This window comes from Nelumbo nucifera, chromosome 2 (assembly GCF_055504915.1).
Source record: "Nelumbo nucifera cultivar China Antique chromosome 2, China Antique-T2T, whole genome shotgun sequence".
In the NCBI taxonomy this organism is placed as follows: Eukaryota; Viridiplantae; Streptophyta; class Magnoliopsida; order Proteales; family Nelumbonaceae; genus Nelumbo; species Nelumbo nucifera.
The window spans coordinates 60,084,120-60,098,606 of NC_142650.1; the positions used below are offsets into that span (position 1 = coordinate 60,084,120).

The following is a 14,487-nucleotide window of genomic DNA, read 5'->3' on the forward strand; positions in this document are numbered from 1 at the left end:
TTTACAATATAAAACTCCACTCCATCCAAACGCCGACAAATTTGAGCGGAAGTGGAGTTTTACATCGATCTTGATTTACACTGCAAACAAACAATGACAAAACTAAACCAGTGGTGATGTTTTACATCGATGAGGTTTTACACTGCAAATAAATGCAACCTTATAGAGGAGGTGTCATGCTCATCGATGAGTTCAAGTCCTACTAAGAAATAGCTATCAAGCCCAACTCGAGCTTCTCGATGATTGTCCTTATCGAGGTCTAGGCGTGTTAGAGGCATCTAGGTGAGACTGGTTCGTTGAGTCGGTTGACCGGGATGGTCTAGGTCATGGGCAAATTACTTGAGTGTTTCATTTAGTGGCACATTAAGGCTTTAGATTGGGGCATGCAGATGGGTCTCATCACTTTCCCTCCATTTTCAAGACCGAAGTTATAATCTCACTACTTATATAGTGAGAGGTTGACTTAGTCGAATAAGGTAATCCAGCTATTTGTTGAAGTGGGGGTAAAGTCCAAGCCATGTTATAGTTGATTCAAGGAGATGCAGAGATCTTTTCTGTTGATGTCATGTGAGTTGTACATGTTCTCCAAGGGGTTGCATCGCTTATGCTTGTGTGACCAGCATAAATGTGTCATTGATGTATTGTTTCATCTTCCAAGGCATCAGTTAGAGTGGCCCCTTAGCTTTGAGATGAGTCATAGGTGTTAAACTGGGGTGAGATTTGGGTCATTGATGTACAACCAATGTGAACTGTTAAAGCTTATATATATAAGAGGGGGGAGCCCCAAGCAATTTAGACTTCTCCATTTGCTTCTAGGATCTTTAGGAAGAGTAGAGTGGAACTAGGTTGTTCTTAAGTTTGGCTCAATGCTTAATGCCTTCCTCAATTTAGGTAGATAGTTAGTAAATCGTCTTTGATTTTTTCTTTTCATTATGTCATCTTCTTCTAGTTTTAATTACTCTAGTTTGCAATCCAAACACTCTAGATCAACATCGGAGTTGACAAGTGCCTACTTTTGGGTCAATCTAAAAGGCTATTGAGGTTAAAGCTAAGGAGACTGACACTCGTGGTTCTTGTGTTGGGGACAAACCTATTCCTTAGGTTGAAGTCAAGGAGGTCAAGGTCCTGAATCGGCTGGTAGTTAAGAATCCTTAGGCTAAGGTGGAGGAATCCATGTAAACACTGTCGATGTAGAGAATGAAGAGAGGGCATTCCTCAGGTTGAGACCTCAGGGGCTTTTGTTCGGGTTAGTCAAGGGAGTCACCAACTAAGGACTTGCCCAAGGAGGGTGCCAAACTCACCGAGAGTGTATTGAGATAAGAGGACATTGTGAGGATCCAACGTCTGTACCAGATACCCAAGGAGTTTGAGATAAGGGTGTCATTTGAGGAGTGAGCTTGCCAAGCTCCCATAGGATGGTTGTGCATGGATGAGGTTCCCAGTAAATGAGTAGGAGGCTTAAATTTTGATGCTTCACTAAGTGACCATCTCTTAGCTTGTACCAAACTTAGTGAGTTTCTTGATCATGGCTATATGCACGGCTTGGATCCATCATCTTGGGTTGAACGCATGAGCATTTCGGGCTTTATTCATTCTAAAGAACCATCTCTTAGTCGAAGGGGTGGTACAACTTCTCAACCTAGAATAAGGGCACCAAGTTTGTTAGGACTCCCCCCTTCATTCATGGTTAGAAGGACAAGTTCTTCTATGTGTGAACACATGAGCATTCTGGGCTTTATTCATTCTAAAGAACCATCTCTTAGTCGAAGGGGTGGTTCAACTTCTCAACCTAGAATAAGGGCACCAAGTTTGTTAGGACTCCCCCCTTCATTCATGGTTAGAAGGACAAGTTATTCTATATGTGCAACTAGGAAGCATGGCATAAGGAAGAAGAAGAAGACCACGTCGGATTCCAATAGATCCTCAGTGACCTATGATCTTGTCATAGTTTCGTTGAGGCAAGAGGGGACCCGTGACCACATTGAAATCTAGATGACGATCAGCCCAAGGTAAATGTAGGCAGGGAGAGCCCACAGGTATAGGACAGGCAGGTCTTCATTCCAAAGTGGTCAGTCATAGTCAGCGACTTTGTGCAAAACAGGTGGGTAGCTGATGCACTATCATGAGGAGTGTATCTACCACCAAATTGAGAGGAGCCCTCACTCATGATACCAAGGCTCTTTAGTGCCACACCTACTTCAAGGCCATGGAGGTCGGTATCCTTTTCCATTATGTTTGGTTTGTTTGGCTTATTCTTCTTTTTCTAGTACTAATAGCTTGTCTCCACACAGGGTGTCTTTGTTGTGAACACCATTTGCAACTATTTGAGTTAAGCGTTGTTGCAATACACAACAATGGTGATCAGGAAAGAGGGGGCCTACAAGGTAGATATTGCTCAAATGAAATGTGAGTTGGCCAAGGTCAAGAGATTGAAGCATGAGGTAGCTTCTATTGAGGAAAGGGCCAAGGAAGCCAAGGAGAGACTATAGAGTTGGAGGCACGGATCGGTGAGGAAGAGGTCTGCACCATGGCAAATTTCAAGGCATCAAGGAACTGCCAAGACACCCTAAATGAGTATGGGGTCATCACCTTCTTGAATGGATTTACATTGTGCCAAGCCAAGGTTGTCAGAGTCTATGTTGACCTAGACTTGAGCTTCTTGGATCTAAAGTCTACTTTGGAAGAGTTTATTGTAACCACAATCGAGGTGACAGAGGTGTACGAGCTAAGAGATAGGGATGTACCCCCTAGTTCGATAACTTCTTTCTAGTATTCCTTTTTAACCATATATACATGCTTTGGGCTGGCATGCCCTTAGACTTTGTTTTTTTTTTTTTTGAATGGTAGATGTGTTTCTCAGGCTATCAATGCCCCATTGTTAATAGAATTGAAATGTTATCTTTAGCTTTGAGCAATTGTGACTTGTTCTTTTGTTGTAGCAAAACTCTCTAGTTATGGTAGATCGGTAGTCGATGTGGCTTGACCAAGGCCTTTACACATGTTAGGGTAGGTCAATAGTTGTGGTGGCCTAACCAAGGAAATTATGTGAGGTTCAACCGTTTAATTCCTCAAATAATTTGTCTAACATGTTTTGTAGGCAAGCCATGTTTCTAGTAGTAGCTAAGTAATGTTAGTGCAACAACTTGGTCAGCATGGCTAGGGGCAATGGCCTTACAATTCTGCTAAATTGGCCTATGTGAGGCTATGATTAGTAAATCAACAAAGTCAAATTCAGTTTCCTCAATGATCAATCGATGTTCCCTATCAAACCTAACTTGGTTAGGTCTTTAGGAACTCAAAGGCCTCATGGTCTTACCTAGAAAGGAAGATCATTATGGAAACCAAATTTCATTATACTATAAAATTCAATGTACAATGTAACTCTTGAATTGAAAGTTTCAAGGGTGCGACTCGGCTTTCCCTTCCAGTGCTCCCAAGTGGCATGTGCCCATTCCAACTTCCTTTGCTTTGAGATGCTCATTGCAAGGTCAATGAGCCAATTTCCATGTTGGATTGCCCCGCATCAAGTGAAGAGTCATTTCTCAACATGTAGTGTTTGCGCATGCATTTTTTAAGTTGTGACTTTTGAGGCCAACCCCCAAGACGATGACTATGGTTTCGGTTATTGGTTGGTTGTTTGGCTCGAGTTATTACTCTTTACCCCTATATTCCTTGGGTTGCTCATGGGAGATGTAACCATCAATGTAGCCTCTCTAGACTAGGTGTTCAATCTTGTTCTTGATCTCACAATAATCCTCGATGTCGTGTCTGCAACCTCGATGAAACTTACAGTATTTGTCCTAACCTCCCCTATTTGATTTGAGATTAAGGGACCATCTAAGAAAAGGTTTATTGTGGACTTTGAATAGAATCTATGTCTGTAAGGCATTAAGGGGTGTAGTGGTCATAACTAGGAGCCTTTGGAACTTTGCTAAGGTTATTAGATTGGGATAATCTTCTTCTATGTTTACCCCTTTGTTTATATATGCAATCATCTTTGTCTTTATTTCTTTTCCTTAGATTTGATATCTCATCCCCCATTACCCAATGGTGTGCTTGCATCTGATCAATGTTAGTGTACTTCTCAAATCGAATGAGGAGGTCAGTCATTTCCTTTGGTGGTTTCTTTGCTAAGGAGAAACTAAATTCTTTATTTCGAATGCCAGTATTGAGTGCAACAACTGCAAGGGAAGGGTCAAGGTCCCTCACCTCTAGGGCCTCAACACTGAACCTTTTGATATATACACAACATAGCTTATCTCACTTTTTTTGAACCACCATCAACAATTCTAACATCCTCCTATACTTCCTACTATTAATGAAATGGTTCATGAATAGATTGGTGAATTGGTCCCATGATCTGATCAACTCAAGTGATAATTCGGGAAAACACTATTGAGTTGTGTTCGTGAACATCACTTAGAATGCCCTATAAGTGATTAGCTCATTATAACCATAGAGGAGCATAATAGCCTTGAAGTTTTCCAAATGGTCTATGGGGTCTCTCTTGCCATCATAGGCCTTTATGGTCAATAAAAGTTCGCAAAGAGCGTCTCTTCTCGGATGTAAGCAATGAATGGAGAATGGAGGGTTCTTAAACAATTATTTTTAAGCCATGTCTTTCTTCCTTCCTTGATCATTGAGAGCTGAACTCACTTATCTTTAAGCTCTTTATTAAGATTTAGCTTCTTACCTAGTTTTAAGGATTAGTTGTGCCCATCCACAATCGATTTGGTTATGGTTCTAGGGATTGTCAAAGGGGGGTTTCATGTTGGATGGTCCCCCCTTTTTGGTGGATCTCAAGCAACGCTCTGTTGTTGTTATGGCCACGAGAGTGCTGCTTGTTCTAGTCTTTTAGGCGATAGACTCAGTTATCCTTTTACTAAGGATGATCATTCTAGGGCTACCAAGGAAATTAAGCTAGTTGGTCGAAGGTTATGGGTCCCAACTTTGTTGCTAAGCACTCCATGTAGGGGTGAGCATTATTCAGTTAAAAATGTAAAGCCAGACCAAAAATTTTGGTTTTACTTTGTTTGGTTTGTTATTTTAATTTTTGCATTTGGGTTTTATTAATTTGATTTATAAAATTTAAATTTAAATTTCAATTTTCAAGATTAGAAATCCAGTTGATTGTAAAAACCAAATTAACCAAAATTCATTATATAATATGTGCGTATGTGTGTGTAATACAATATATTATTTTACCATATATATAATATTAATATATATATATATACATTAATATATACATATATCATAATATACATATATTTATATTAATATATTATAATATATAATAAAATTTGGTTTTAACTGAAAACCAAATAAAAAAAATTGTTTTAGTTTATTCGGTTCAATCTTTATCCAAATAAATCAAATGTTCACCCCTAGTTCCATGGTCATGGGTCAACAAGATGAGGAGGTCTTTGACACGACATTGGATGTTATAGAATTGTTCTTGTATGATGGGCTCGTTCTCCTATGCTAGTTGTGGAGGGTTTGCTGGTGGTTAGCTCTTAGTAGTTGTGAAGACTTAATGAAAGTGAGGGTTCGTGAATCCCTATTGGTGTTGGTGCGACTCTTTGAAGGCATGGTCATCAGGCTTTTTTGTTTGTTCCCATAGACAACACCAATATGTTAAAGTCCAAAACTAGCAACAAATGAGAGAACAAAGGGAGTTCATGAGTCAAATGAATTGAGGAGGTTGGTCGAACTAAGTTGCTTCTAGAGGTACCTACAAGAAAGGTAGAGAGTTTTGAGATGTGGCCTCAAGGGAGAAATCTCCAATGCTTAAATCAATAAGTGGGAAAGAAGTCATCAAATCAAACAGGGAAAGCTAAGTTAGTAAGGAAAGCAAGAGGATGAAGTGAGGGCTAAACTATGCATACATTTTCCTGGAGTGTCTTACATATAGAGGAGGTGTCATGCTCGCTAAGAAGTTCTAATCTTGCTAAAGAGATGGATACTAGGCCTGACCTAAGCTTCTTAATGATTTCCTTTTCGGGATCCAAGTGTGTTAGGGGCATTTAGGTAAGGCCAGTTGGTTTGTTTGGCTAGATAGGTCAGTCTAGGTCATGGGTGAGTTACTTGAATGTTCCATTCATGGACACATGATGGCTCGAGATTGGGCTACACAAATGGATCTCATCAAACAAGGTTATGGTTCTTTATGATACCATGCTTAAAATTCATAGATGCTTGGTTTCATAAGTACAATCAACTTAAGTCATATTCATACATGTCAGATTTGGGTTGAATCAGATTCCCAAGACCTCAACTCTAAGCCAATCAACTTAAGTCGTATTCATACTTTTGAATTTTGACCCAATTTGACTTAGAAGGGTAAAATGTCTCCTTTATTTTGACCCTAATAGCAAATGCCTCCCTTCTGTTGGTTTTTCGATAACAAAGATGTTGGAATTATCAAAATACCCTTATTATTGTTCAAACATTATCGTATACAAATTTAAATTCCAACTTTTTACTCTTTACTAACTTTTTAAAAAAATCTTAGCCCAATCATATACAAACTAATCCTTGCTTTGGGAATAAATATTAGGGTAAATTACAAAGACCCCCTGTACTACAAGGTCTGTGACAAAGACCCCCCTGTACTTTGTTTTGCGACAAAGACCCCCTATACTATGACCATGAGACAAATACCCCCCTTGACCGTTAATTCAGATAACAGAATGCGTTAAATTACCAAAATACCCCATTAAACTTTTTCTATTTTCTTTTTTTGCCCTTTTCTCGTAAAACCTATTTAACCTATGGTTTTTCCTTTCTTATATTCTTTTCCCCTCCCTCACAGTCCTCTCTCATTCTTTCTCTCTCCCAACTCTCCGAAATGAAAGGACAGAGGAATTGATCTCTACTATCTTGCTTGATCTCCACTTTCTTCAACTCTCATTCATAAACAGTTTTGCTTCGCCAATTAGAGAATTGATCTCCACTATCTTCAACTCTGCTCTTTTGCGTTCAAAACGTAACGAGCCAGACAATATCCAATAAAACATTCATTGTTATTTCTCTCTGCATTTTCAGGGTTAGGAAACCAACTATGAACTTGTGTTAATATGGCATCCGCTCTTTCTACCCAGGTTTGCATTACCAGCCGGTTGGCTTCCTCTCCTCTTGTTTGAGCTGCACTCAATAGTTGTTGTGTATGATCTCTCCTCGAAATTAAGATTTTTGTGAGTTCATTAAGGTTGTTGATGTTCCTTCTGTAATGAAAAATATAACCAATATGCTTCACGACAGACTTTTTTTTTGAATCATACCGAAAACCCATTATAAATAGATCAAAGATAACAGGGTAATTCACGATATAAACAAATTCAGAAGTATAGTGTAGAAGAAAGAGAGGTATTGGAATTCTGTAATATGTAGTGCAATTTGTGTCCTTTTTGCAATCATGAAGAGGGAGCACAAGGCAACCTTTTAGCAATTTCCTCAAATAGCTGATTAATATTATCTTCTATCTTTGTAGATGTCTCAATAAAGAACATCCCATTCTTCTCCCGCATGGTTCATACCATCTTCAATGGATAGTTCTCGTTTTTTCTTGGAGATTAGCTTTGTTCCCTACCAAAGCCAAGACAATATTGGGGCTCCCATGTTTTTGTAGCTCCTTAACCCAATACTAAGCTTTGTTGAATGACTGTGGATTTGTTATGTCATACACAACTACTGCAACTGCAGCTCCTTGGTAGTAAAGGGGGGGTCAATGCTGCATATCTCTCTTGCCTTGTAGTGTCCCATATTTCAAACTTGACTATTGTAGAATCTTGCAATGCTATTGTCTGTGATAAAAATGAAGCTCTAACAATCACTTTGGATGACGGATCAAACTGTCCATGAACAAAACGAAGAACAATACAGCTTTTGCGAACACCATAGTCCCCTAAAAGCACCAGCTTCACTTGTAAATTTTTTGAGTTAGTTGCTTCAACATTCTTAGAACTGAAACCATCCAACCATCCAAAAGACATGCTTTCTGGAAGGGAGGAGGAGCAACCCATGGCGCAGTGAGACCTGCCTGGTTCTTCTAGGGCTCCCGACAGACATTAGTACACACTTTACCACTTCCGTAAAGGGAGTTACCAAGATTTCCAACAAACTCATTTTGGGTTTTGGATTTGGAATAGCAGAAACAATATAATTTCAAAAAAAAAGCAAGAATACAAAGAGTTGATTTTTTTTTGCCTTTTCATGAACCAAATAACAACAAAATTTTATCTCAAACTAAAGCACCAGAGCATGTCTACGTATTGGAAATGATGGTGATAGGGTACTTATCTTAATGAATTCACTCTCTAGTTGCAGAACGATGCATTTATCGTTAGGAAGTAATGCTCTACCACCTGCAGATCCTCTGATCCGACCAAACTGTTGATGTTCTGCGCTACTGCTCGTTTGCCATCTTAAATTCAACAATGGGTGTGATGAAGCTTTGAAGTTTGAAGGATGGATGTGTTAACCCATTAACGGCCACCAACTCTGATACAGTTGTACCATACGTTGCTCCGATGCTACTTAAGCTCTCCCCTACGTGCACTAAATACGACAAATAAACTATCGTAATGCCATTACTAGTGTTATTGAAGCATGTGCACGGCAATAGAATTACAAGGCTTTGACCACTCCATAGTCGTCCTTGGCCATCAACCCCATTAACGCTCTTGATCTACTCTGCACTGGCCAGTCCATGATAACCAATCGTTTTAGACTCGATTGTGTCTGCAGCTCGAACCGTATAAGATCGGGGGAGAGAGAGGAGAGAGAGGGAGAGAGAGAAATGTGAAGGAACGGAAGGATAGTATCGAAAGGTCAGAGAAGATGAATAGTGTTTTTCTTGTCTAGTTGTTACAAGGGTAGTATGGGGATTAAAAAATATTGTAACGGCTTTTTTGGAAAAAAGGCTAACGGAAGGGGGTCTTTGTCTCACGGTCATAGTACAGGGGGATCTTTGTCGCAAAACAAAGTACAAGGGGGTTTTTGTCATAGACCCCATAGTATAGAGGGGGTCTTTGTAATTTACCCTAAATATTAATCAAGAACAATGATGATCAACCAAAAGAGGGGAAACTTATCTAACATTGATCTATTTGGTTTGTTTCAATTCACTAAAGCTATATTTGGTTTGAAGGAAAAAGTAGGGAAAGGAAGGGAAAAGCAAGAAAACCTTTTACAAACTTTGTATAAGTTTCCCTACCTTTTCCTTCATGATGTTTTAAAAGTAAAATAATAAAGTAATGAGGATGATAATTGATCTCATTAACAACAAGAATCAAAATTTTGCAACATATTGGTCCATATGGGTTAATACATATTGTTTTGATTGAGTACCAATATGTCGGTTTTAGTTTTTTTTTTAATATTAATACAATATTAAAGCCTTCCTTTGATTTTTGAAGAAAAAACTTAAAATATAAAGTGGAAGGTTCATGGTGTCAATATACCCCTTCTGTCATATTAGGATATATCGAACTTTGAACCTTGATTAATAGTGGGTTGTGGGGAAGGATTGGATGTGTAATTGGACCAATTGGACTAGGAAGCTAAATTTAAAATGGGATAAGTCTAACATCACCCAATTTTTTGCAATTGCTACAAGCCTGGATCTCCTGTAAACAAAAACTTTGCACACATGATATCCAATTACACATTCGGGATATTTCTTATACATAAGTGTTAAATTCAATGGGAGAATTTTCCAAAGTGTGGCTTATACATAATTTTTGTTTGCGAGCACGAATAAATATGCGTATCGGAAAAAAAAAAAAGGAATCGAGTAGCATCTATGCTATATATATATATATATATATATTAAGTAAAGTAATCCTTGTTAGTTGTTAGCATATTTCTCCTTTTTCCTTTCCTCCTTAAAACTCTCTTATTTCTTCATTCCCCCATCCTTTCCTTCATAAAAAGTCAACATTGTAAGTTTTTTTTTATTAAGTTTTATGCCTTTTCAATGATTTGAAGACTATACATAAGCCACATTCCAAAGCAAGGCCATATCCAAAACTTCCACGTTTTACCCCACTTCCTAATCACTTAAAAACTTTCCTAAAATCTCCCTCTCCTCTTAAAAAACCCTTATGTTTTATCATTCTCCATCTACCTTCCCATACGAAAAAAAAAACCCTCTAATTCATACAATCTCTCTTCTCTAAGTTTCTAAAATCTTTAATCCCTACGATCTCCAACTTCTAATTCCTACAATCTCTCTTCTCTATGTTTTTAATCGCAATTAGTCAACAATACAATTGCATTTTACTAAAAGTGACAAAGAAAACACAAGTATGGGACATTTTTAAAGACATTCTGAATTGTTTCTTTTCCTCTACCATTAAAATGGAGCATCTGAGGGACGAAGAACCCTCTCTACCTCCTAATGAACTACAAAGCTCCATGAACAACATGTCACAAGAAATCTCATGAATGATAAGCAATTTGCTTTTTGTGTACTCATGCTTTATTTGGAATCTAATCATTTATTGGTTTAATGGTTTTTGCAGGCTCTTCTTCTCTTTCTAATGGTGATAGTGGCATTTGGATGCATGGGCCATTTCACTTCTTTTAGGAAAAATAGAATAGAGCCTTTTTCTTTCTCTTGATTTTCTTCATTTCTATGGTTTTGACATTTTAGAGATGTCTCGACGTTTATACATTTGCTTTCTCTTGATTACTTATTTGTTTTTATGCATGTCACTCCTCTTTAAGATGGATAGCTGTCTCTTAAACTTCTAAAGGAGTGTAAATCATGGTTACAAGCAAATTTTTACTTGGTTCAATTTTGTATTTGCACATGGTTCAAATTTGCACTAAAAACAAACAAAATTTAGTTAGGATGTGTTTGGTTGTAGTGCAAATCTGAAGCAAATACAAAATTTGCACCCAAATCAGTATTATATTATAACTCCTACCTGTTACAAAACTTGTATTTTTTTGTCTCATTTGCACTTACTATCAATGTAAATTTTGTATCCCAAAAACCGATGCAAAATTTTTGCCACCTTCCTCTTACTTCAATCTTTTGTCATATAAAGTTGAGACTAGGGGTGCAACTTGGGTGGACCCAACTCGAGACTAGACTTACCATGCAATTTTACATGGGTTGGACTTGTATTTTCAATCCTTGAGCTAAGCCTAGTTTCAAAATTTTGAGATTTTTAAATTTTCAGGTTGGACTTGGGCCTAGCCCTTAGGTAGCCTGAACCTGGCCTGACCTTATCCCAACCTGAGACTACCTGATTGCAGACATGTGTATATGCACATATAGATAGACATATATTCACATGCATACATGCATATAAGTATAATTTTTTTTTATTAAATCATACATGCATACATACACACATATATGTATATCAAGCCCAACTCAAACCTGAGTCCAACCCACGTGCATCAAATTTTAGTACGAGATGGTCTTAAGCTGGATAATCCATGCTTGACCTCATACTTGGGATTTAACCCAAATTCTTAGGGTAGGTCCTAGGTTGAGCTAAAACCTGGCCCACCCCACCTCACTACACCCCTAGTTGGAACCAAACCTTTTTACTTCCTACAACACTCCCAAACAGACATGTTCATGGTCCAGATTGGGCTAGGCTTTACTCCTATATTAACGGAGCACATTCAAGCTTGAGCTTGAGCTTAGCTTGACCATCAACCCTAGATATTGAGCTTGATCCAGACCCCCAGATAAAGCCCAAAAGTAATGAAAGATCTCACTATGGATTGAGAAAAGAGAAAAGGAACAAAGAAAAGAAACAATATTTTATATATATATATATATATATATATATATATTATGTGAAATATTATCATGCTAGGCTCAAGCTTGGGTCAGACTTTTTTGAGAAAGCTTGAGCCCGACCTGAAAAAAAAAAAAAAAAAAACGGTAGGCCTAGTGTTTTGGGCCCAAGACTAAGCTTGAAAGCCTAAATTCATATCCAAGCTTGACTAAAGAATAGGTTAAGTGGGTAGGGCTATCAAGCTACCCAGCCCATGAATAGGTATACTCCTAAACATATAACCCTCCTCCTACCTCCATTCTCTTGCATGTAAGGTAAAACCACATAATTTTGCTTCCTATTTTATTTTTCACGAACAAACAAGACAAGGTTAAATCTGAAGAAAATGTAAACTTGAAATTATACTCAACCTATTTGCACTCCCACTCCATTTACATCAGTCCCTAGATTTTTTTCTTCTCCCTTGTTCTTGTTTTAATGGTTTAGATAAAGTTTTTTTTTCCATAAATGGCAATGCACCTTTTCATGTTCACAAAATGCAAAAGGGATTATTTTATTTATGGTTGATTTTTCGAACCATGGTGTGTGAACATTAATTATGTGAGTTATGAGTAGGTGTACTTTCACTACTTATTTTTTAATCGCATGTACCATTATGGACTGAACCACACCATATAATTATTATATCATGCTTACATCAATGAATCGTATTTCTTAGATGAGAAAGTTATAAAAAAGTTGTGTTCAAAAAAGTCTGGTTTATATGGGCAATAGTTGGCTCTTACTCAATCCAAGGACATTCATCCCACCACATGCATTTTCAGTGTTAACTTTAGGGTTTAGGGTTTAAAATATAGATAGGTGCAAGTAGAGTAGGCTGGGTTGGGTTTATACTCAACCCAAGCCCAACTTTAAGATTTAGGCCTAAGGCTTGAGCCTAAAGTCAGGCCTGATCTTTCCATCTTGAGCCCAATCTACACTGAAATTTGATGTAATCAGGTTGGGCTTGGGCTTGGGCTTGGGCTTGTCAATTAATCACTCTAAAATTGACATACATGTGTACACATATATATGTATTTATGCAAATATATATGTCTGTATGTATGCATGTATGCATGCATTCATGTATGTATGTATGTGTATAGTCGGGCTGAGCTTAGGCCTAGGCATAGCTTGAGGATCGAAAATCCAAGCCCAACAACCGATGTAAAATTGCAAGCTAATTGGTTTGGGTTTGGGTTGGGCTGTCCATGTTGCACCTCTAAATATAGAGTTTAAATATGCAAATCAATAGGTGATTAGATGAAAGTTTGACCATGATTGGAGCCAAGTAAAGCCTGGTTTGCACACAAAAGTATTGTACTAGCTACATAACCAATTATGGGTGAATACACCAATGTTTTGTATATATGGGACCCACACCCACATGTGTACGGAACACTTTAGTGTTGTTCACTTGTAATTAGTTACATAGCCTACTTCACACACAATGTTTACAGTGGATCCCGTGTCTTGTTGGGAGTTTTATTGGGACTTCGAATCTGCTACCCACACTACCTACAAGACACTACATTAGTACATTGGGAACATTTCTTCATGAATGACAATATACAAGTACAAGAGATGTTCTTGATGTGTGGTTATAATGTCTTGTAGGTATGAGTAGCATTTTTCTAGGTCGTAGATCCTAGTGTGCTTATTGGCTTGTCGGGAGAAGATGGAAGAGTTGGAGCCCAGATCTCTTGCAAGCCCAGATGTGTGCATAGTTTTTGCTTGTAGGGAATCCAATTGCCAAATTGAACTCCTTATGTTGGATGTTGTGTTGTTAGCGACTATGTTCTTTTCAAGAAGCATTTATGGGCAGACTCAAACTAGAGTTCATACAACTAATTTGATAAAATATAGGAAAAATATCTTAAACTACCCCTAAGTTTTCAGAAATGGACTAATTCTATCCCTATTGTTTACAAAATTCCTTGAAATATCCCCAATTTTTTTGACAATTGACTAAATCCTCCCCTACCATTAACATTTTGTCATAATATGTTCACATGTGACACCACATGACTTGCTTTTTTTTAAATACCATTATTACCTTTTTGTAGTAAAAGATGCTCTTTTGGCTTGGCCTCTTGGAAATGTAGGTAGTAAAAACCAAAAAAAAAGAAAACGTAGAGGCAAAACCAAGTTGATGTTGGTTAGTGGCTCGGCTTGGCTTCCTGGAGAACAACAATAGCTTCTTTGACAATCTCACCAGCATTAATCCCGCTAGTTTATTCAACTTCAGTGTGTTAATCACAATCTTAATGGTTTCATCCCTGATACCCTAGTGAAATTCCCACTAAAGTCATTCTTCGTCAATCTAAATCTATGTGGTGGACCGTTGAGCCCTTACAACACATTATTCATCTATTAGGCTCCATTGCCAACAACAAACACCCCTATAGTAGGAACTGGTCTAAGAAGCACATACAGGGGCGATTATTGAGATTTCTATTATTGGGGTAGACATAATTCTCCTCCTTTTCCTTCTGTTTCTTTTACTCTATTTGCAAAAATGGCAATGAAAAGAAAACATTGTGAAGCCTCTTAAGATGACACCTTGATCAATGAAGTCATGAGCATTTCTATTCATGTGTTTGGGAACGATGTGAAAATACCCTTAATATGGAAGTAAATTTGAAATCTTGTTAGAATTTACTTCCATCTTCGGGTGAAAAAC

General features: G+C 37.9%; 1 pseudogene; it reads right to left on the reverse strand.

Moving 5' to 3' along the window:
* Nucleotides 1-7,415: 7,415 nt before the first annotated feature.
* On the reverse strand, nt 7,416-8,024 carry LOC104612496 (ras-related protein RABF1 pseudogene; annotated as a pseudogene).
* Between the last annotated feature and the right edge of the window lie 6,463 nt (nt 8,025-14,487).